General features: G+C 44.4%; 1 protein-coding gene across 3 annotated transcripts in view; it reads right to left on the bottom strand.

Annotated features, from left to right (window-relative positions):
• The window catches only part of JPT2 (Jupiter microtubule associated homolog 2), a 28,553-nt gene extending 26,040 nt beyond the window's left edge, over window positions 1–2,513 (bottom strand). For 2 of the 3 annotated variants that reach the window (XM_030213496.1, XM_030213495.1), the window contains exon 1: window positions 2,429–2,513. The gene's annotated coding sequence lies outside the window, so the exon portion shown is untranslated. Of the gene's footprint in view, window positions 1–2,004; window positions 2,027–2,428 lie in introns of those variants that run through there. The other variant, XM_030213497.1, reaches the window with a different exon arrangement.
• Window positions 2,514–19,034: the final 16,521 nt, after the last annotated feature.

Genomic DNA, 19,034 nt, shown 5'->3' on the forward strand with positions numbered 1-19,034 from the left:
AAGTGAGGGGAGGGCAGAGAGGAAAAGTGATGCAGGACATGATACTGGCCCTGCAGAAGATGCAGCTACACAAGCCTTCCTAGGTTGTGTGGGTGGTAAACTACACTTAGTGGGCTTCCATCTCTAGTGCACAGTTTGCCACATACACAACCTGGGAAGGAGCACAACATATCAAGATTTGTCTAGCTACATCTTACTGCCAGGCTGCTCTGAACATATAATCTATACTTTTTTTTTGGTGGGGGGGGGGGGGGGCAGGGAAATATTAGGACTATAAGGGCAGAGGAACAGTGGGACAAGGAGATGCTTGGCATGGTGGAATCATGAGGGAGAGACCATGGGGGTTTCTCAAGGAGATGAGGGAGAGGAGGATGGCGAGTACAGAGGGTAGAAATGTAATTGGGGAGTGGATGAAAGAAGGGAAGAGAAGGCCATGGAAGGACTGAAACAAGGAGATGGAAACATGATAGTAAGTGAAAAGTGGAGGACTGAAGAGAGTAGGCAGACAGAAGAGAAGAAATACATCAGAGGTGGATGAAGTAAGGGTGCGGAAGATGATAGGAGAAAAAGTGGAGGAAGAAAGTGGAGAAAAAGGATAGCACCCCCTGGAAAGCTAGCAAAAGACAAAGCAGAAAAACTGGGACCAATATGCTTGGAAAAAGTGTTATTTTAAATGTATTAGGTGGAATGTTAGCTTTGAGAAATATGCAATATTGTAATACATGGGATTGAAGGTCAGCTGGGGATGGAATGAGTGGAATGTTTTGGCTGTAATTATGTGTTGATATTCTCTGTTATGGGAAACAGGCTAGTTGTTTAAGGGATGCCAGCACCTCTGGGAAAGGCACCTTCAACCTGTGCAGGTCTGGGGGAGTTATTCTCTGTTATGGTGGTTGTTTAAGGGATGCCAGCACATCTGGGAAAGGCACCTTCAACCTGTGCAAGTCTGGGGGAGTTATTCTCTGTTATGGGAAACAGGCTGGTTGTTTAAGGGATGCCAGCTTGTGCAAGTCTGGGAAAGGCACCTTTGTTTCACACTATAAAAGAGGGGGGAGCACGGGACCTTCTTTAGAAGCTTGCCTGAACATAGGGACGCCTTGTTCAGTGAAGGGTATTTCCCTGCAATCTCTGAGGAAGAGCTAGTGCTTCCCTGGTGGTCTTCCCAGATGCTGACTGAATTGCGGGTGCTGTAAGTATCTTGGTGTATGTGTTCACATATGTATCACCAATAAAAGCGATATACCGCATATTGTGTCTGGTGGCTTTTGTGTTGTCATAAGCACAGCGCCCCCTAGTGTTACAAATATAGATGTCTTTGCGTTTTGTTCAGTTGAACAGGAAACATATTTTTTTTGCTAAGCTGTTTATGCCTAGTTTGACTTTATGTCTTTATATTTCTAATTTGTGACCCCCTTGATCTGTAGTTAGCTAGGAATTGTGTCTGTACATTGTGTGAGACCAAGCTATGGTATTGTTTGTAGCAGTCCCACTTGTTTTCCCAGTAGTAGGTATATTAGTGTTCTAGGGCCCCTTGTAATATTTGTAGTGCTGCCTATTCTTGAAACTGGGTAGGTTCGGGTAAAACGTGGATCCTATGGACCCCCGAGGATCTAAAACGCACTGGTCTTTAGCAGCCAGATCTGTCCCGGCGTCTACTACTTACAGCCCCCCCCCCCCCCCCCCAAAGAGCCACAAAGGCTCACGATCACGACATGTTGTCTCCCATTATCAAAAACCTCCTTGTTTAGGTGCCGGGACTGCTGTCATTCTCTCACGGGCGCAGGCACCCTCAGATGCCAAGTACACAACCGGCACCACAAAGATTTTTAAGATCGTGTGTTTTAGATCCGCGAGGTGCACAGGATCCACGTTTTACCCGAACCCAAACAGTGTACTTAAGCTTTACTAAAAGAGCATGTTCTCTCCCTTTTATCTTCCCCTCTCCATTTTGTATGCGATATGGCACCTCCCCCTTAACCCCCACCCCTCAAGTTCATACGTAACCTGAGGGTCGCCCACTAACAACCCAACAGCTTTCCTTCAACGGTGCCCTGTGTCCACATGATACAACACCAACTTCTCCCTCTATATCCCGCCTGCCAGACACAGGAAGTTGCGTCAACGCAGAGGAGAGCGCAACATCAAGTCCGAAACTGGAGATAATTTGGGAGTTGGCAGACAATGAGGCAATATCGGATCACTAAAAGTATGCAAGAATACCCGCTTACAAACATCTATGGGGAAGCTCTGTGAAGATGCGATTTTGTACTAGCCAAAGTCCGAAGACGAGCTGTGTCATGAGAGATCTACATTTTCATGGGAACAAAAATAAAAAAACAAGCAGCGACAAAGTACGATTTGTGAATGGGTTGCCAGATAGCGTTAAAATTCCCCAGCCTAAAAACAGCGATATCCCCATCTTGCTCACCTATGTGCTCTGCCTCTTCCTCCACGTGTGGGTACTACAGTGTACTGCTGCGCTGCTTAGCTGGCCAGCCGGGCCCTCGTTCTGCTCCCCCCCTTTCCGTTACGTACTTGATGACGACGATGTCACGTGATCCACCAACAACATTCTCTTCTATTTGAGCCCAAGAATGGCCTTGGAAAACGACAATATAATCTATTGGAGCCCCAGAATGAGGCTTGAAATGCAGAAGGGGCTAGAACTGGAAAAGCCTATTAAACCTCCTTGTTGAAACCAATTAGGTTAATCTCTGTTTCCACCCCATGCAGCCGTCATCCAGTACACTCAAAACAAAGCAAGCAAACCTATGAGCTGCTGCTGCATTCTCGTTGTTCTTTATTGTTTATTTATTTATTTGTTGCATTTGTATCCCACATTTTCCCACCTATTTGTAGGCTCAATGTGGCTTACATAGTAGCGTGAGGCGATCGCCTTCCGGTATAACAAATACAGAGTGATATTATGGTATAATAAGGTGCATGTGTGACAGACACATAAGGGAATAGAAAGGAGGAAGCGTTTGTTGGTAGCATTTCCCTCTAACCGGCCACACATAGGTGACCACCTTCTAACCAGCCACATGTAGCTAGTTGCCTTTTACCCGGCTTCCGGTAGCTGGTTACAATCTAGCTGGCTACATGTGGCCCGTTATAATCTAGATTCTCTAACAGGCTACGTGTAGCCAAGAAAAAAGGTAACCGGGTACATGTGGCTGGTTACCTACCAACCTTCTTACCCTCCATGCTCTTCCCAACTTCTCCTTTATCGCCCCACCTCCTTACCTATCCCTATTCTTTCACATCTCTTCTATTCCATTTACTCCTTATTCATTTGTCCTATCACATACCTCTTTTGTTGATTCTGATACTACGTAGGGTTACCATACATCCGGATTTCCCCAGACATGTCCTCTTTTTGAGGACATGTCCGGGGCGTCCAGGGGGTTTTGGCTGCCTGCTCATTTGTCCGGATTTTTGGACAAGCGGGCGGGCGGGCGGCGCCATGGGTCTCCCACGATTGACAAGTTAGCAACTGCTGGGGATGATATCTTGCCTTTTTGAAGTAGCCTGTTGCTTCTTAGTAGGATTCTAAAAACGAAACAGGGTGCGATTTGTATTGAGTTTAGAACTTCCACTCGATCTGAGAAAGAAGAAAAAAAAAAGTCCAGGACGCTGACAAGTGAAATAAATGTTACTTTACAACCCTCAAGTGCCTACTACCACTACCAAAGCCACACACAATAAGTTTTATCCCCGCTCCTCCAAAATCTTGATTGGTTAGCGTCTATATGACGGTCTGCAATTCTAAGCAGTGATTGGTTTTAGTAATCGGCAATCTATAGCTTAGATCCAACCGGTGACAGTGAACGCCTTTTTATCCCACAGGAGCATAATGATTATGTAAATTAAACTGTAGCTGTTGTAGTGTTGCAATGCTCGTTCTCAGGTTCTCTATGGAACTGTCCTATCAGTCGATAAAGACAGCATATCAAACACAGGAAGCAGTAAGTAGCGGGCGGGGAGCAAAGCATTTAGGCTGTGATGTGGGCGATACTGCTTTCGACTTGGGCTTAAAAGCGGCTCTTAGGTTGCCCTTCTTTTTCCCGTTAACCGAGCGATGTTCTGTGCATAAGGACAGTCTGAGAAGCTGGAGTATCCGGGCAACCCTAGCGCGTGACATCAGACTTCAAAAGGTCTAGTGCACGCTGCTTGTCAAGTTTATACCAATAGATGGGAAACGTTATGGTATTTCTGAAATTGCGAAGCCACCTGTTAAAGACAGTGCATTCACTAGGTGTAAAGTTTTATGTTGTTATGGCAACTTGTTTGAGCCGTAGTGCATGCGCTCGCTGATTGACTGATTGGGCCTGCTGGGGTGGGAAAATTCATTTGTACATGCGCAGGAATTTGTTCCTTATAGTACCGGGCAGGAAATAAGGAGAGGCAAATGAAAAATTGAAGGTGGAAAAAATAAAGATGTACATTTTTTTTTATTTCATAAAAGATTGGCTATGTAGAAAGGGGGTGGGGTGTGTGGTGGGGTGGGGCGGAGCATGTGTCCTCCTTTTGGGGGGACAAAAAATGGTAACCCTAGATACTACAGATTGTATTCTCTTGTTACTATGTAAGCCGCATTGAGCCTGCAATGAGCGAGAAAGCGCGGGGTACAAATGTAATAAATAAATAAAAGTACAAGATTATTAGAAATAATGGACTGCCTATATGTGGTTTATCTGTAACAAGTCAAAAGCTGTTCCAGCTGGATAGGCAGTGCCTTCAAAATTGGAGGGCAAAAAGTTTTTTTCTTTTTTTAAATCTATTTTAAAGATTGTAGAAAAAAATGTTTTGCTAATATAGGGTTAATCATTCGTACAATTTTTAAAATAATAAATGTAGGCCCTCTGAAATGTAGATTCTCTGACCTTGTACATTGCAAGTAGAATGGAATGTGCCTAGATATGCTTGGGAGCCAGGCAAGCTGACTAGTAGCCTAGAAATGTAACATGTTAATTGTGTTGACAGACACACAGGCACTAAGCTTCCTCTGTGTCCTTGAACGTAGAAAAACTTAGAGTGGAGGGGAGAAATTTTGAGTCAGACAACTTTCTGGCTGCAGTTGGATCTGTCTCCTTGCAAGTAAATAAAGATGCTTAAACCTGACTTGGTCTGATGGTATTCATGAGTATTGTTAAATAAAATTCTTTTAACAGTTTGGTCCTTCGAGCTCCGGAACCAACATCTTTGTGTGCACTTGGATTTTGAATAAATCCTTTCAGTCAAAGTCCCCCAGGCCAAATATTGCCTGTCAAAAGGGGCCAGGTCTTCTGAGACTTAGAAGAGTGATGTTTTTTTTTTTTGTGTGTATCACGAATCTCATGGGACCAACTTAGGTAATGTTGTGTCTTGTTTGTCTTTTTAAATTAGTGTGTCTTTTAAATTAGTAACTGAGATTTGTAGTGAGGACTCTTTTCACTCTGGGACTACAATAGTATAAAAGAAGTCCAAGGTCTGAGATCCACGAGAGTGTGGACTCTTTTTTTGTCTGAGACTGCTATAGTATAAAAGAAGTCTGGAACCCACTCCGAGACCATAGCCCGTGTGAGAAGGCTACTGAAATAAATTACTCCGTGTGCATGTTAAAAGAGAGAGAGAGTTGGTAGGAATTTGGAATTCCTAAACCAACAGTTTCATAGCTATGAGAAATTTATGTTGTAAGCTTGTTATGTGTGCATGTCCATGTTGTGTTTTACGAGAACTCCAAAGCAAGGGATCCTTTATGGAGACCCTAAGTTTATGCATAAACGTAATCCAGATACTGTGTGTATTTAAAGAAATGGAAAAAGAAGTTTGGATTTGATGGTAAATTAACTGTTGCAGCATGTTAGAAGTTATTACAAGATATAGGAAATTATGAGATCACTAACCCTAAGCAGCCCAAGACTGCTTCCTAGCATCTTGTAAAAAGGAAAAAAAAATTAATTGCACTGTCCCTGTTTTACCAAAAGCTTTGTATATGAAGCACCTGAATTTCATTGCTGGGGATAATATTGTTTATTTTTCTTTAATCTATTTGTTAAAGAAATATGTCACTTAAATTCCTATTATGTTGACAATTCATTCGTTCCAGTATTCATTCTTTTCTTTAATTCTTTTGGGTATATTACTGGAATTATTACTAAGCTCAAATACTTTGCATTCCATAATTAGAGGTTGTTTTCCTTTACAGAAAAAAAAATAAAACTCCCTTCAAGAATGCAGCCTTGGTAGGATTTTCTTTTTACAGCTGATTCTGTCACGTTACGTTGAATTCCAATTGTGTGATTTACTGAAAGGTGCATGACAGCATTTTCTGAGGTTTATATGGGAAAGAAGGAAAAAATCAATAGGAACTATTTAGCTGAGTTTTTGGATTGTGTAGTTATTATAATTTTTATAAACCTTGCATCCATAGTCCCTAAATTATGTAAAGAAAGCCACAGAAGGTATCCCACACCCCAAAAAGTTAAATAATTGGAACTGTAATGACGCTATCCTTGCCCAAGCATTAAATAATTTACTGGCTCATTGGCTCGTATTAGAACTAAATTTATACCAAGGGCAAATTAGACTGTTATAAATTAATGCATTCAACAAGAAGGAGAAAATGTAGAGCCATAGTTTCTAAATTTTAAAGGGAACCGAGGTAGAGGTAGAGGACCATGTCTTGCCTCAGATAACCCTCATGGTCAAGAAATTATTAAAGAAAGAAAAATAGAAGTTTTTCAGCCTGAAAGTGGTAATGTGATTGTTACATTTTTTCTAACTAAGCAAAAGAGAGAGAACTTTTTTTCCCCAGACACTGCGTTCTTCTGCTATGTGTGGGTGTGAAAAAAAGGTCTAGTTTGTGCTTTCCTTCAGGGACATATCAGCTGCCTGTAGCTATGTTCCTTTGCTTTTGATTGGGTACACGAACCTTATGCAAGTCTTATGGGTTTAGCCAGCTGTACAAATTACGGCTGCTTTAACCAAATTTATTTTCCTCCACTGCAGAGGAGGGATGCGATTTCCCAAGTTATTCATAAGACTTGCTGACTATTTCTTGCCTAATCTCTGTATCTACCTCATTAGGATTTGTACAATAAATGTCTATCTATGTATGCTCTGTACCCCAGGTAACTGAGATTTCAGAGAAATAAGTTTTAGGTTTTATGTGCCTTGCCTGAAATGGGTACTTCCTGGTTCAGTTTACTTCCACCATGCAGTTGCTCACTTATCATCAATATTTACAACCTCATGGCTATTGTGTGGCAGGTGGAACTTGCTGCTGTGGCTGCTACCCTGTTATTCAGCAGAGTTTTTTTTCCTCCTTCCTTGCTGGATGATGTCACTCTTCTTTCTTATGTTGATGACTTGCTCCCTCTGCTGACCCTTGTGTGTATTTCACGCACAAGTTCACATGGTAAAACTTTAATTTGTGCTTTTCAGGACCTCTTTCTCAAATTAAGCTATCCAACAACTGTTTGGCAATTGTGTGGCTTATTGGGACTTTTTAATTTTTATACCCTGTGGTATTGCATTAATATTTTCTTTTACAGCTTGGTGCTTTTCCTTTGAAGGGGCACTTTTGTATTGTCATGAGCTTCTGTATATCCTTGCATTTTATTGTGTTGCTAGCCATTAAGCCCGTAACAACAGGCTAGTTTTTTGTTTTCCTATGGCCTCCCCCCCGTCCACCAACCCTGCTCTCTCCCCTGCCCTTCCCCCACGTCCAGCAACCCACCTCTCCCCCCTCCCATCCGCTCCATCCACCCGTGTTCATCAACTGTTCTCTCCCCTACCCTCCATCCTCGGGCTCCCATCCACCGCGATTGTGACCGCCTGTGCCCTGCCGTCCCCGCCACTGCCATTTCGCCATCCCCCCCCCCGGCGTCACGCCCCTCTTTCCGCCGTCGTCATGTCGTCAGTTCTCCATCGCTGCGTCTGTTTCCCTCCTTCCCTCCCTGCTTCCTCCTCCTCCGATTTCCATGCCCATGTCCAAGCCCTCCTCCCTATTGGGCTATACTGCTGGTGGAGGTGGGGCTTGGACTTCTGCACTCTCAGTGTTCTGACTCTACTGCGCATTTGCAGGTGAGTCAATTTATATGTTTGATTAGTAGCAGGAAAGAGTTAATATTCTAATGTCCTCCTGTATTGGGTTTGCCTTGTTTACATTTGCTGTTTTTCTGATACAATTTTCACCTTTGTGATGTAGTTTTGTACCATATTATCAGCTGTACCTTGACAGTGCAGTTCCTCTTAACAGGATTTCCCGAAGCTAGCACTGAAAGGGAATGGATTCTTATCTGCAAATTACAGATTTTTGTTTTGATAATGTGATTTATGCAAGGAACCGTTTGTCTACTAAAGTACTTAATGTGTTTAATTCATCATGCTCGTGATAAACATATATCTGTGTTACTGTACCTCGGGTAATTGAGACTCCAGAGATATTGCCCCCCCCCCCTCCAGGGCAAGTGAATCCAGCTGAATGTTCAGATTAAGAAGTTATTAGCATTTTTAATGTACCTTGAATTAAAATGCTTTGTGCTGCTATAGCACATTTCTAGGCAACTGCCTACTTTGCTGAAATCATCCTTTGTTCTAATTCTTTTCCATAAATAAAATGTGCCTCTCTCATGATTTTAGGCAGATGCTTAAACCTGGTTATCCAGAGAGGTGAAATGTACCATAATAAAGATTAAATGTGTGTTTTGAATTGTAGGGAGTCACATCGTGAAGAAGATGGAAGCAATTGCCCAGTCATTCTTAGGTCATTCTATGTGACAGTTTACTACTACTACTTAACATTTCTAGAGCGCTATAAGGGTTACGCAGCGCTGTACAGATTAAGAAAAGGACAGTCCCTGCTCCAAGGAGCTTACAATCTAATGGGCGAAATGTCAAGTAGGGGCAGGCCAGAATTCCTGAATACAGGTATGGTGGTTAGGTGCCGAAGGCGACATTGAAGAGGTGGGCTTTTAGCAAGGCTTTGAAGATGAGCAGGGAGGGGGCTTGGCGTATGGGCTCAGGGAGTTTGTTCCAGGCATGGGGTGAGGCGAGGCGAGGCAGAAAGGGCGGAGTCTGGAGTTGGCGGTGGTGGAGAAGGGTACCGACAGGAGGGATTTATCTTGAGAGCGGAGGTTATGGGTAGGAATGTAAGGGGAGATGAGGGTAGAGAGGTAGGGAGGGGCTGTAGATCGAGTACATTTGTAGGTTAAAAGGAGAAGCTTAAACTGTACGCGGTACCTGATCGGAAGCCAGTGAAGTGACTTGAGGAGAGGGTGATATGGGTGTACGGTTCAGGTGGAAGATAAGACGTGCAGCAGAGTTTTAAATGGACTGAAGGGGGGATAGATGGCAAAGTGGGAGGCCAGTGAGGAGTAGGTTGCAGTAGTCAAGGCGAGAGGTAATGAGAGAATGGATGAGAGTTCGGGTGGTGTGCTCAGACAGGAAGGGGCGAATTTTGCTGATGTTATAGAGGAAGAAGTGACAGGTCTTGGCTATCTGCTGGATATGCGCAGAGAAAGAGAGGGAGGAGTCAAAGATGACCCCGAGGTTGCGGGCGGATGAGACGGGGACAATGGGGGTGTTATCGACAGAGATAGAGAGTGGAGGGAGAGGACAAGTGGGTTTGGGAGGGAAGACAATAAGCTTGGTCTTGGCCATGTTCAGTTTCAAGTGGCGGTTGGACATCCAGGTCGCAATGTCGGCTAAGCAGGCCGATACTTTAGCCTGGGTTTCTGCAGTGATGTCTGGTGTGGAGAGATAAAGATGATATTGGAACCCATGGGAGGAGATTAGAGAACCCAGGGAGGAGGTGTAGATTGAGAAAAGAAGGGGTCCAAGGACCGATCTCTGAGGAACTCCAACAGCAAGCGGGATGGGGGTGGAGGAAGATCCCTGACAATGTACTCTGAAGGTACGGTGGGAGAAATAAGAGGAGAACCAGGAGAGGACAGAGCCCTGGAACCCGAGTGAGGACAGAGTGGCGAGAAGTAAGTTATGATTGACAGTGTCAAAAGCAGCGGATAGGTCGAGGAGGATAAGGATGGAGTAGTGACCTTTGGATTTGGCAAGGAACAGGTCATTGCAGACTTTTGAAAGTGCCGTTTCCGTTGAGTGTAGGGGGCGAAATCCAGATTGGAGTGGATCGAGAATGGCATGAGAGGAGAAGAAATCAAGGCAACGGCTGTGAACGTTCAAGTATCTTGGAGAGGAAGGGTGGGAGGGAAATGGGGCGGTAGTTGGAAGGACAGGTAGGGTCAAGTGATGGTTTTTTGAGGAGTGGTGTGACTACAGCATGCTTGAAGGTGTCAGGGACAGTTGCAGTGGAGAGAGGATATGACAAAAGTTATTTACTGCCAATGTGCAAGTTGTGTGAACTGTTTAACAGTACATGTTGTGAATAATCACATGGCAGGAGTGCATGTTTATGTGCTACGAAAGTACACTGTAAGTTAGTTAGAAGGTCTGTGGAAGTGAATATATGTGGAAGTGTTTGAACAGGACTATACTCTTTTGGGATAGGCCTGAATAGCAATTCATTTTATTCTGAATTACCTATCACTAGAACTGAATAAAGCATAAAATCTGAGCATAGAATTAAGCTAATGGCATTTTGTTAAGGATTTGACCAGACAATGAGTGAATTATTATCCTTTATGCACTGAGGCCTAAATAGAGGTCCTCATTGCCCGGCTCTGGTTAATTGATACATTGTTTGGAATCCTTTTTTTTGTTTTTTTCAGGTTCATCAAACTGTCCTTTCACCTTAGTTGACACCTTCTAGTACAGGTGTCGCGTCCGCGGCTCCCCCCGGCACTTCCGCCGTGGAGGGCGGGAGCCGGTGTCCACCGCGGCATGGGGCGGCGATTTGGAAGCCGCGGCGGAGAGCCGAGGCCCGCCGCTCAACTCGGGGCCGAGGTCGGAGGCCGGCGATTGCGGCCGTCAGTCTCTCGGTCGCTGGCTGTGGGGGCAGGGTTGGCGCTGCAGGGGAAGGCGGTGCCCGGGCACGATGGCCGGCGTCCTCGTCTCTCCCAGGCGTGGGGGTCTGGAGCTCCGCCTCTGAGGTGCTGGATTGGGCGGACAGAGCCAATCAGAAGGGCTCTGTCAAACACCAGGCTCGGGTTGGTCGGCAATACCGGCGGGGGTGGGGTGACTGATCCTGAGCAGTACTTAAGGAACTTGGCTTCAGGTTCTGTTCCCAAGGCCTGTTTCCTGTGGCTCCTGTGTTTCTCTGCGTTCCTTGTTCTTCTGGTTTTGACCCTTGGACTGTTCCTGGTATTCCCTGCTCGCTGCCTGCCTCGACCGCTTGCCGGATCTTGACTTCGTTGTCTGCTGCCAGCCCTGACCTTTGCCCGTTTTCGGATGTTCTCTTTCTCCAGCTGCCCTCTGCTCTCCTGGTCCCTGTCCCCACAGCTTGGCACCCTGCGGTTCCTGAAGTCCCGTTGACTGCCTGCAGCTGGGGGCTCAACCCTTGGTGAACGGCGGTCGCCGCGGGTGAAGACTTGGGGTTGCACGGCTGTTCCTTAAGGTCCCTCGGGGCCTTACGGGACCTAAGGGCTCACCATCCTTGCACACAAGACAACAGGCAGGACATGACATCATTTGAACCCTGACTGTGTGACCACTGACAGCACTAGTCTTCGCTGCAATTGTGTTACGGCCTGCTGTCTCACCATTCCTGAAGCAGGCCTAACCACTGCAGTTGAGATCACCGACCTTAGAGATGGTCATCCCCAGTTTTCGGCGATAATGGAAACCGAGGATGCCCATCTCAAAAATGACCAAATCCAAGTCATTTGGTCGTGGGAGGAGCCAGCATTCGTAGTGCACTGGTCCCCCTGACATGCTAGGACACTAACCGGGCACCCTAGGGGACACTGCAGTTGACTTCATAAATTGCTCCCAGGTACATAGCTCCCTTACCTTGTGTGCCAAGACCCCCAAACCCACTCCCTACAACTGTACACCACTACCATAGCCCTTAGGGATGAAGGGGGGCACCTACATGCGAGTACAATGGGTTTGTGGTGGGTTCTGAAGGGCTCACATTTACCATCACAAGTGTAAGGCAGGGGGGGATGGGCCTGGGTCCGCCTGCCTAAAGTGTACTGCACCCACTAAAAACTGCTCCGGGGACCTGCATACTGCTCTGATGGAGCTGGGTATGACATTTGAGGCTGGCAAAAAATGTTTTTAATTTTTTTTGGGGGGTGGGAGGGGGTTGTTGACCACTGGGGGCGTAAGGGGAGGTCATCTGGTCAGTTTGGGCACCTTGTTGAGGCTTGGTCGTGAAAAAAAATGGACCAAGTCGGCCAAATGCTCGTCAGGGACGCCCTTCTTTTTTCCATTATCGGCCGAGGACGCCCATCTCTTAATCACGCCCCAGTCCCGCCTTCGGTACGGTGCCGACACCCCCGTGAACTTTGCTCATCCCTGCGACGGAAAGCAGTTGAGGACGCCCAAAATTGGCTTTCGATTATGCCGATTTGGGCGACCCTGAGAGAAGGACGCCTATCTCCCGATTTGTGTCGGAAGATGGGCGCCCTTCTCTTTTGAAAATTCCCGATAGTGTCTCCATGTGTCTAGGCCTTTTAAAGTGTAATATATGTGAAGCTTTAATCTCCTAGAAGTATAACCTCGGCACACCAGCACACACCTAAAGCCTCTTTATTTTCTGAAATGTACTTTATTAATTAAATATAGATAATTTACTCACAGTCAGATGTTCAGAAGTATTGCACCAAGGTAACAGACTCCATAATTCCGAGAGCTATATCAGTGGTTGGAGATAGAAATCTGAAGGGAGGGAGCTTTATTGCAGAGGTGGGAGAATAGTTAAACAGATGCAAGCAGTTCAGAGCTGGGTGGCTGGAATATGCAATATCTTATGAGAAAGAATGAATGAGGTAAAAAACAAGTTTGTTACAAGGTGGAGTTGTTTAGCAGGACATGTGCTGTCAGAAGCAAGATAGATGGAGAATGTTTCAGGGCAAAGGGCAAGTCAAGAAAGGGCTCATACAAGCTAAGGGAGGAGGAAGTAAAGGGACCAATAGGGGCTACCCAAGTAGCAGGGGTGGTCCCAGGAGGCAGTACTCTATTGGAGGAAAAGGTCATACCCATTACCCAGCTTACCTCTCAGGACAGAGATAGTAAGAATGACCAGGAAATTATAGCAGGTAGACAAAAGAGACAAGCTTGGCTGAGAAAGGGAGGAGGTCTTTGCAGGAGAATAGATCGCTAGTAATAGACTTTATACAGAGAAGCAGGGGTGACTGCATTACATGTGAAACTACATTACACACAATGCATTGCTCATGTATCTTTGCAGTGAGGACTGCAGCAGTAAAAATCCTTAGAAGTGAGAACAACAGTAAAGGCATTAAAACACAATTTAGGGCCACACTATAAACTAATGTAAGGCTGTCAGAGGACAGTTGCAAAATGAGACTGGAGAGGTCTGGTATAACTCCACCTGAGTACCTTTATACTTCAAGGTGCCCAATTTCCGTGCCAATTATGGTATCCACTCCTTCAGCACATAGGGAGTGGAAAGCCACAATGATGTCATGTGGGTAATTAGTACAAGGAGCTCCCACGGCTCTGTGTGCTCTATCTAACTTTATAGGTTTGTAGGAGGCAGAGGGGTTGAATCAGTGAGCAAAAGTTGCTTGCATATGTCCTGAACCACAGCACCATAATCCCCATTGCCCTCTGGTTTGGGGATTCTGAAATCGCACATTTCTATGGGCCTGGTTTTCTATACCATCCAGTTTGTCTGTTTCACTTGCACAGCAATGTGGGCTTCAGATTGATCCAATCTCTCCACATGTACTTCCAGGTGCTGCTCAACTTCCTCCACTCTTGAGCCCAGATCTTCCAGGCTGCCCCTAAGATCATGAATCAGGAATTTAAGCTCGCCGAAGCCCGCAAGCCACATGTTTACTGCACTCTTAAAAGGGCTTATTGTGGGGGTGCATTAAAAAATGTTATTTTTTGGCTGAAGGGGCGTATGTGGGGGTGGCAAAAAATGGACATTTCTGCACTAATCAGCACGTTGGCACTCTAAGAATTTTCAGCAGTACTATCTATGTAGTGTCACGTAAAATTCACAGATGCTCTAACAGCATGTTCTGTGATCAGTCTTAGAGGGAATAGACTTTTGCTTTCCCCTTCCTTACTATCTTCCCCATAGTAAATGAATGAATGTATTCTTTCCTGTTAATTATGGCATTCCTTTCCCTAAATTTTATTTTGATATTTGTAAACTGTCTAGTCTTGATTAAAGTAAAGGCAGTATATCAAGCCTTAATTAAACAAACATACAGGCTGCTGCTAAATTTCTAAATCCTTTGGATATCCGACATACTACAGAATATATTTGTAACATCCTAAAACAGGACACAACTTAGCTAAGTATAGTATGTATTAAGCACAAGAATAAAACAGTTTTACAAATTCAACTAGAATTTTAAACAAGGGAGGATTAACAGAGGCATCTGTATATTGTATTAAATAACCAAAAACCACCTTTTTCAAAATTTGGTAAAGAATAAATAGTATAATTTACAGTATGATACAAAACAAAATCAGTATGGACAGCAACTGTTTTCTTTTATACATAGGATACATTATACACACACATCACATATAGATATATTTATAAAAAGAAATTCACATCTCCAGCCAACTAATAAATGCTCCAAGATATGGCTTTAACAGTTATGAACAAAATATTTTGCCTTCCACAACAGCCATAAAGCTAGTTTCTTCGCTTTCTTTCTCAAAGGTTTATTTGTTAGCTGTAGCACCCTGGTGAGAACAAACTGATCAACATTTACAGAAGAGTTGGGGTTGTTCAACTAGTAAAATATGCTCATGGTATACTATGGAAGTACGAGCGTAAATTAAGGTATTTTACAATCTACACACATACTTTGCAACTTTGCCCATGCTCCATTCAAGACCAAATCCCTGGCAATGCCTACAGTACACGCACTTTTATGTCTGGCACAATTTTGTAAGAACAAATTTTAAAAAAGAGAACTTTCCAAGTGTGCGCCAGTTTAAAGGTTATAGTTTAAGTCTTTAATCTGATTTTAAGTTAATAAAATAACTGAGGAATAAGGCTTCAGCAGCCTCTTAATCAGTCGTCTGAAACCCTCTAGTAATTACTGTCTACCAATATACTTTTTAAAAAACAATTTTTAAAAATCATTTTCATTCATGAAAATGATTAATAACTAGCGTTAGCTTCTGACTCATGCCCAATGAGGCCCACAATTTGTGCTTCCCAGGATTCAATAGGGGCAAAAATCATTGATCATAAATTTCACTTGCTTCACTAATGGATCTGTGTAGTGAACTAACTGAAGTCATGAGCCTGAGTGCCTTTTATTACACACACTGAGGCTGTTGAGGTCCTTTGCCTCAATTTTAACACAAAATCAGATTAAAGATTTAAAAGCTTTAACATTAAAACAGCCACTTATATGAAAAGTTAATTTTAATAAATGTTTGTTTGTGTCATTGGGTTTTATCTCTGGAGTACTGGTTACCTAGTTGCATGCTTTATATTGTTTAATTTTATAAGAGCTACATATATGCAAAAATATCTTTATAAAATATATTCCCTCAATGGTCAGACTCTGTCCATTTAATGGAATTCCAAAGTGAACCAGTGGTCTATGTATCCTCGCCTGCAACAACTGGGCTATGTTGGGAAGGCATATAAAAATAGGAGGGGTAGAACCAAGAATGATGGTACTGCAACTCAACAGAGATGGGTTCTGATTGAGCTGGAAGCCCAAAGCAGCAGCAGGAAATGTGTGAATAAAAAATATTTTTAAAAAAATCCCTGAAAAGAATTCTGCTTACAATTAGGACAATTTTCATACTGGTCATACTGTTGCAAAATCTCTCTCTCTCCCCCACCTCCCATTTGCAAATTATTTAAGGACATTAATACCTATGGGCAAGTTTCATTTATTTTTTTCAGCTAAATGCTTTGTGTAGTTTTGGAACTATCCCAGGAACACCTCTGCTTACTGTGGACCATCACATATACATATATTTTTATCTATAGAGAAAGATGACAAATTTCAAATAGCCCATTTACCGGAGTAGAACACAGTTTTAGCTACAGAAATGGCTTAAAAAACTGCCCTCTAAAATGCTTGCTTACTTCCATTTATCCTACCAGATGTAGGCTACTCAAAGGCTCAAAATCGTCACAGTGAGTGAGGGAGAACTTTCAAACCAGAGGCTGTATATAGACTATGGTCCAGCTCATCAGTGGCTACTATACTAGAGACTCAATCTTAACAATTTGGCTTCATTTGGGAATTAAAAGGGAGTGGAAAAGTAGTCTTAAATTGCTCTCACCACAGCAAACCTTTATTAATTCCTTAAATCAGACATTTCCTTTTACTATCTCGCTTAATATAGACGTGAATCTACTTTACATCTTGCGAAAAAATCATGGGAACAAAACATTCCATAGGTGCTATATGTTTATCACTGCCAGACATTCAAACCAACTACCAACTATAATGTCAGCTCTGCATCACTGCCTTAGTCTCAGCATACTAAAGTTTTCTTTTACAATAAAATTCTTGTACACTCTGTTAGAACAGTACAATTCAGCATTTGCTGGATCTGGGAGCCTATTTTATATAAAGTCATGTCCTATAAATGAAATTCTTGCTGAAATTTTATTACATCGGAATTGTGCAATGCTCAGTGTACAAGAATTTTTATTGTGAAACAAAACTTACTGTGTGGCTACAGAATAATCTCATTCAGAGTTGACACTATATTTGTGTTTTGAATGTCTGGCAGTGATCCATGTATACTAATCCAATTTCTGGGTAACCTATGAAGATCGGTTTCTAATATCACAATTGATGACTAGTACAGAAACCACAATTTAAATATAATTGTATCTTAACTAGTTAAAAAAACAACAAAAAATAGAAAATAAAATATAAAATGTATATGTGTATAATAATGGTTTGTGCTCAGTTTTTTGGTGTACTACATTGACCAGGCGGTTCAAGATGTATGTATATACGCCATTTCCTTACATCATTGCACACCCTACCTCCAGCCTAAGCATAATATTAAAGAGGACAATATTATTTATCCCAAAAAAATGATGGTATACTGTTGATGAAAAATTATATATGTCAGCTTCTTAGCTTGGGTCGAGTCTGTGCAAGTCCACTTTTTTTGTGCCGTTGTAACTCCTTGATCACTGCAGTACTTTTTAATATCAGTCTATGTGAAGCTTAGTGAAAGATCAGTACTAGAAACTTGAATACTGATCTTTCACTAAAGCTTCACATAGACTGATATTAAAAAGTACTGCAGTGATCAAGGAGTTACAGTGGCACAAAAAAAGTGGACGCACAGACTCGACCCAAGCTAAGTAGCTGACATACATAATTTTTCATCAACAGTATACCATCATTTTTTTGGATAAATGATATTGTCCTCTTTAATATTATGCTTAGGCTGGAGGTAGGGTGTGCAATGATGTAAGGAAATGGTGTATATACATACATCTTGAACCGCCTGGTCACTGTAGTACACCAAAAAACTGAGCACAAACCATTATTATACACATACTAGTAAAAAGGCCCGTTTCTGGCTGAAAGGAAACGGGCGCTAGCAAAGGTTTTTGGCGGAGTGTGTATGTTGAGAGTGTCTGTGACAGTGTGTGTGTGAGAGAGAGTGAATGTGCAAGTGTGTGTCTGTGAGAGAGTGTGTTTATGTGAGAATGAGTGTGTGCGACAGTGAGTGTCCTCCGCTCTCCCCCCTCTCAGGTCTGAGGACCCCCCCAGTCTGTGGTCTGAGGACCCCCCTTCCCACCCTGTCTGTGGTGTTAGGGACCCCCTTCCCCTTGTGTGGTGTTAGGGTCTCCCTCTTCCCTCTTGTTGTGGCATTAGGGTCCCCCCCTCTGTGGTGTTAGGGTCCCCCTCCCCCCCCCTGCATCTGAGTTCCTGGCCCCCCTCCCCCTCTCGCCACCTCTTCCCATCCGTCCCTCTCCCCTTGACAGTCCGCCTCTCATCCTCCCACCTCCCCTGTGGTCTGAGGAGACCCTCCCTTCTGGCCTCAGGACCCCTTCCTGCCTCTGTGGTCTCAGGCCCGCCCCTCAGGGTGCCACCGCTCCTTCCCCTCCCCAACTGCTGTTGCTGCTGCTCTCCTCAGGTTGCTTCCTGCGCCGGGTTTGCTTTGCCCCTACCAAGAAACTGTGGTGCTGCTGTTGCTGCACGGCCTCTGCCTCCACCTGCACAGTTACTTTAATTACTGGCCATGTTGTTGTCGTGCTTTACACACGGAGGGCGCCCCTCCCTCACCCTCTGTATCCTCGGGTGGTGGCCTCCGTCACGGTCCGCAGCAAGTAAAACGCACCTCCGTAGACAGCCATCTAACATTGGCTGTCGTGTCTGCAGCCGTTCCTCCTCTCCCCTCTGACGCGCTGCGCTCCTCCGGGGTCTTCTCCAGGGGCAGTGATGTAGAGGGTAGAGGAGGAGTGGCTGGCAGAGACGTCAGTCAATGTGTGATGGCTGTCCTACGGAGGTGCATTTTAGGCTTAAGGGTTTTTTTTTTTTGTATTTTCTTTCTGTACCGCAGCAGCGGCTGGACAGTATTTGCGGCTGCGGGTGGCGAGGCGGGTTGTTGTTTTGGGTGGGTGGGGATAGTGGCTTGGTGATGTGCCGGTTGGAGGTTGTTGAGTGATGCGCCGGGGGGGGGGGGGGGGGTAGGGGCTTTGTGAAGCGCCGTTCCGGGGGAGAGCAGTCAGAGTTGTTTCTTAGGCAGGGGGAGGAGTAGGAAAACACGCTCCGCCTGCCGTGGCTCGCGGATGGCAGGGGAGGGGCTTGGGTGATGCACTGGGGGGGGGGGGGCGCGGGCACTGACCGCTTCTGCTCCATGAGTGTCATTGCTCCATCCTTGACGTCATCACGTTTGACGCATGGGCAGGGCAAAACAGTCAGTGGAGCAAAAGCGATCTCAGCCACCTCACTTTAGAACGCTGGGAAAGTGAG

The sequence above is a fragment of the Microcaecilia unicolor genome, chromosome 8 (assembly GCF_901765095.1).
Source record: "Microcaecilia unicolor chromosome 8, aMicUni1.1, whole genome shotgun sequence".
In the NCBI taxonomy this organism is placed as follows: domain Eukaryota; kingdom Metazoa; phylum Chordata; class Amphibia; order Gymnophiona; family Siphonopidae; genus Microcaecilia; species Microcaecilia unicolor.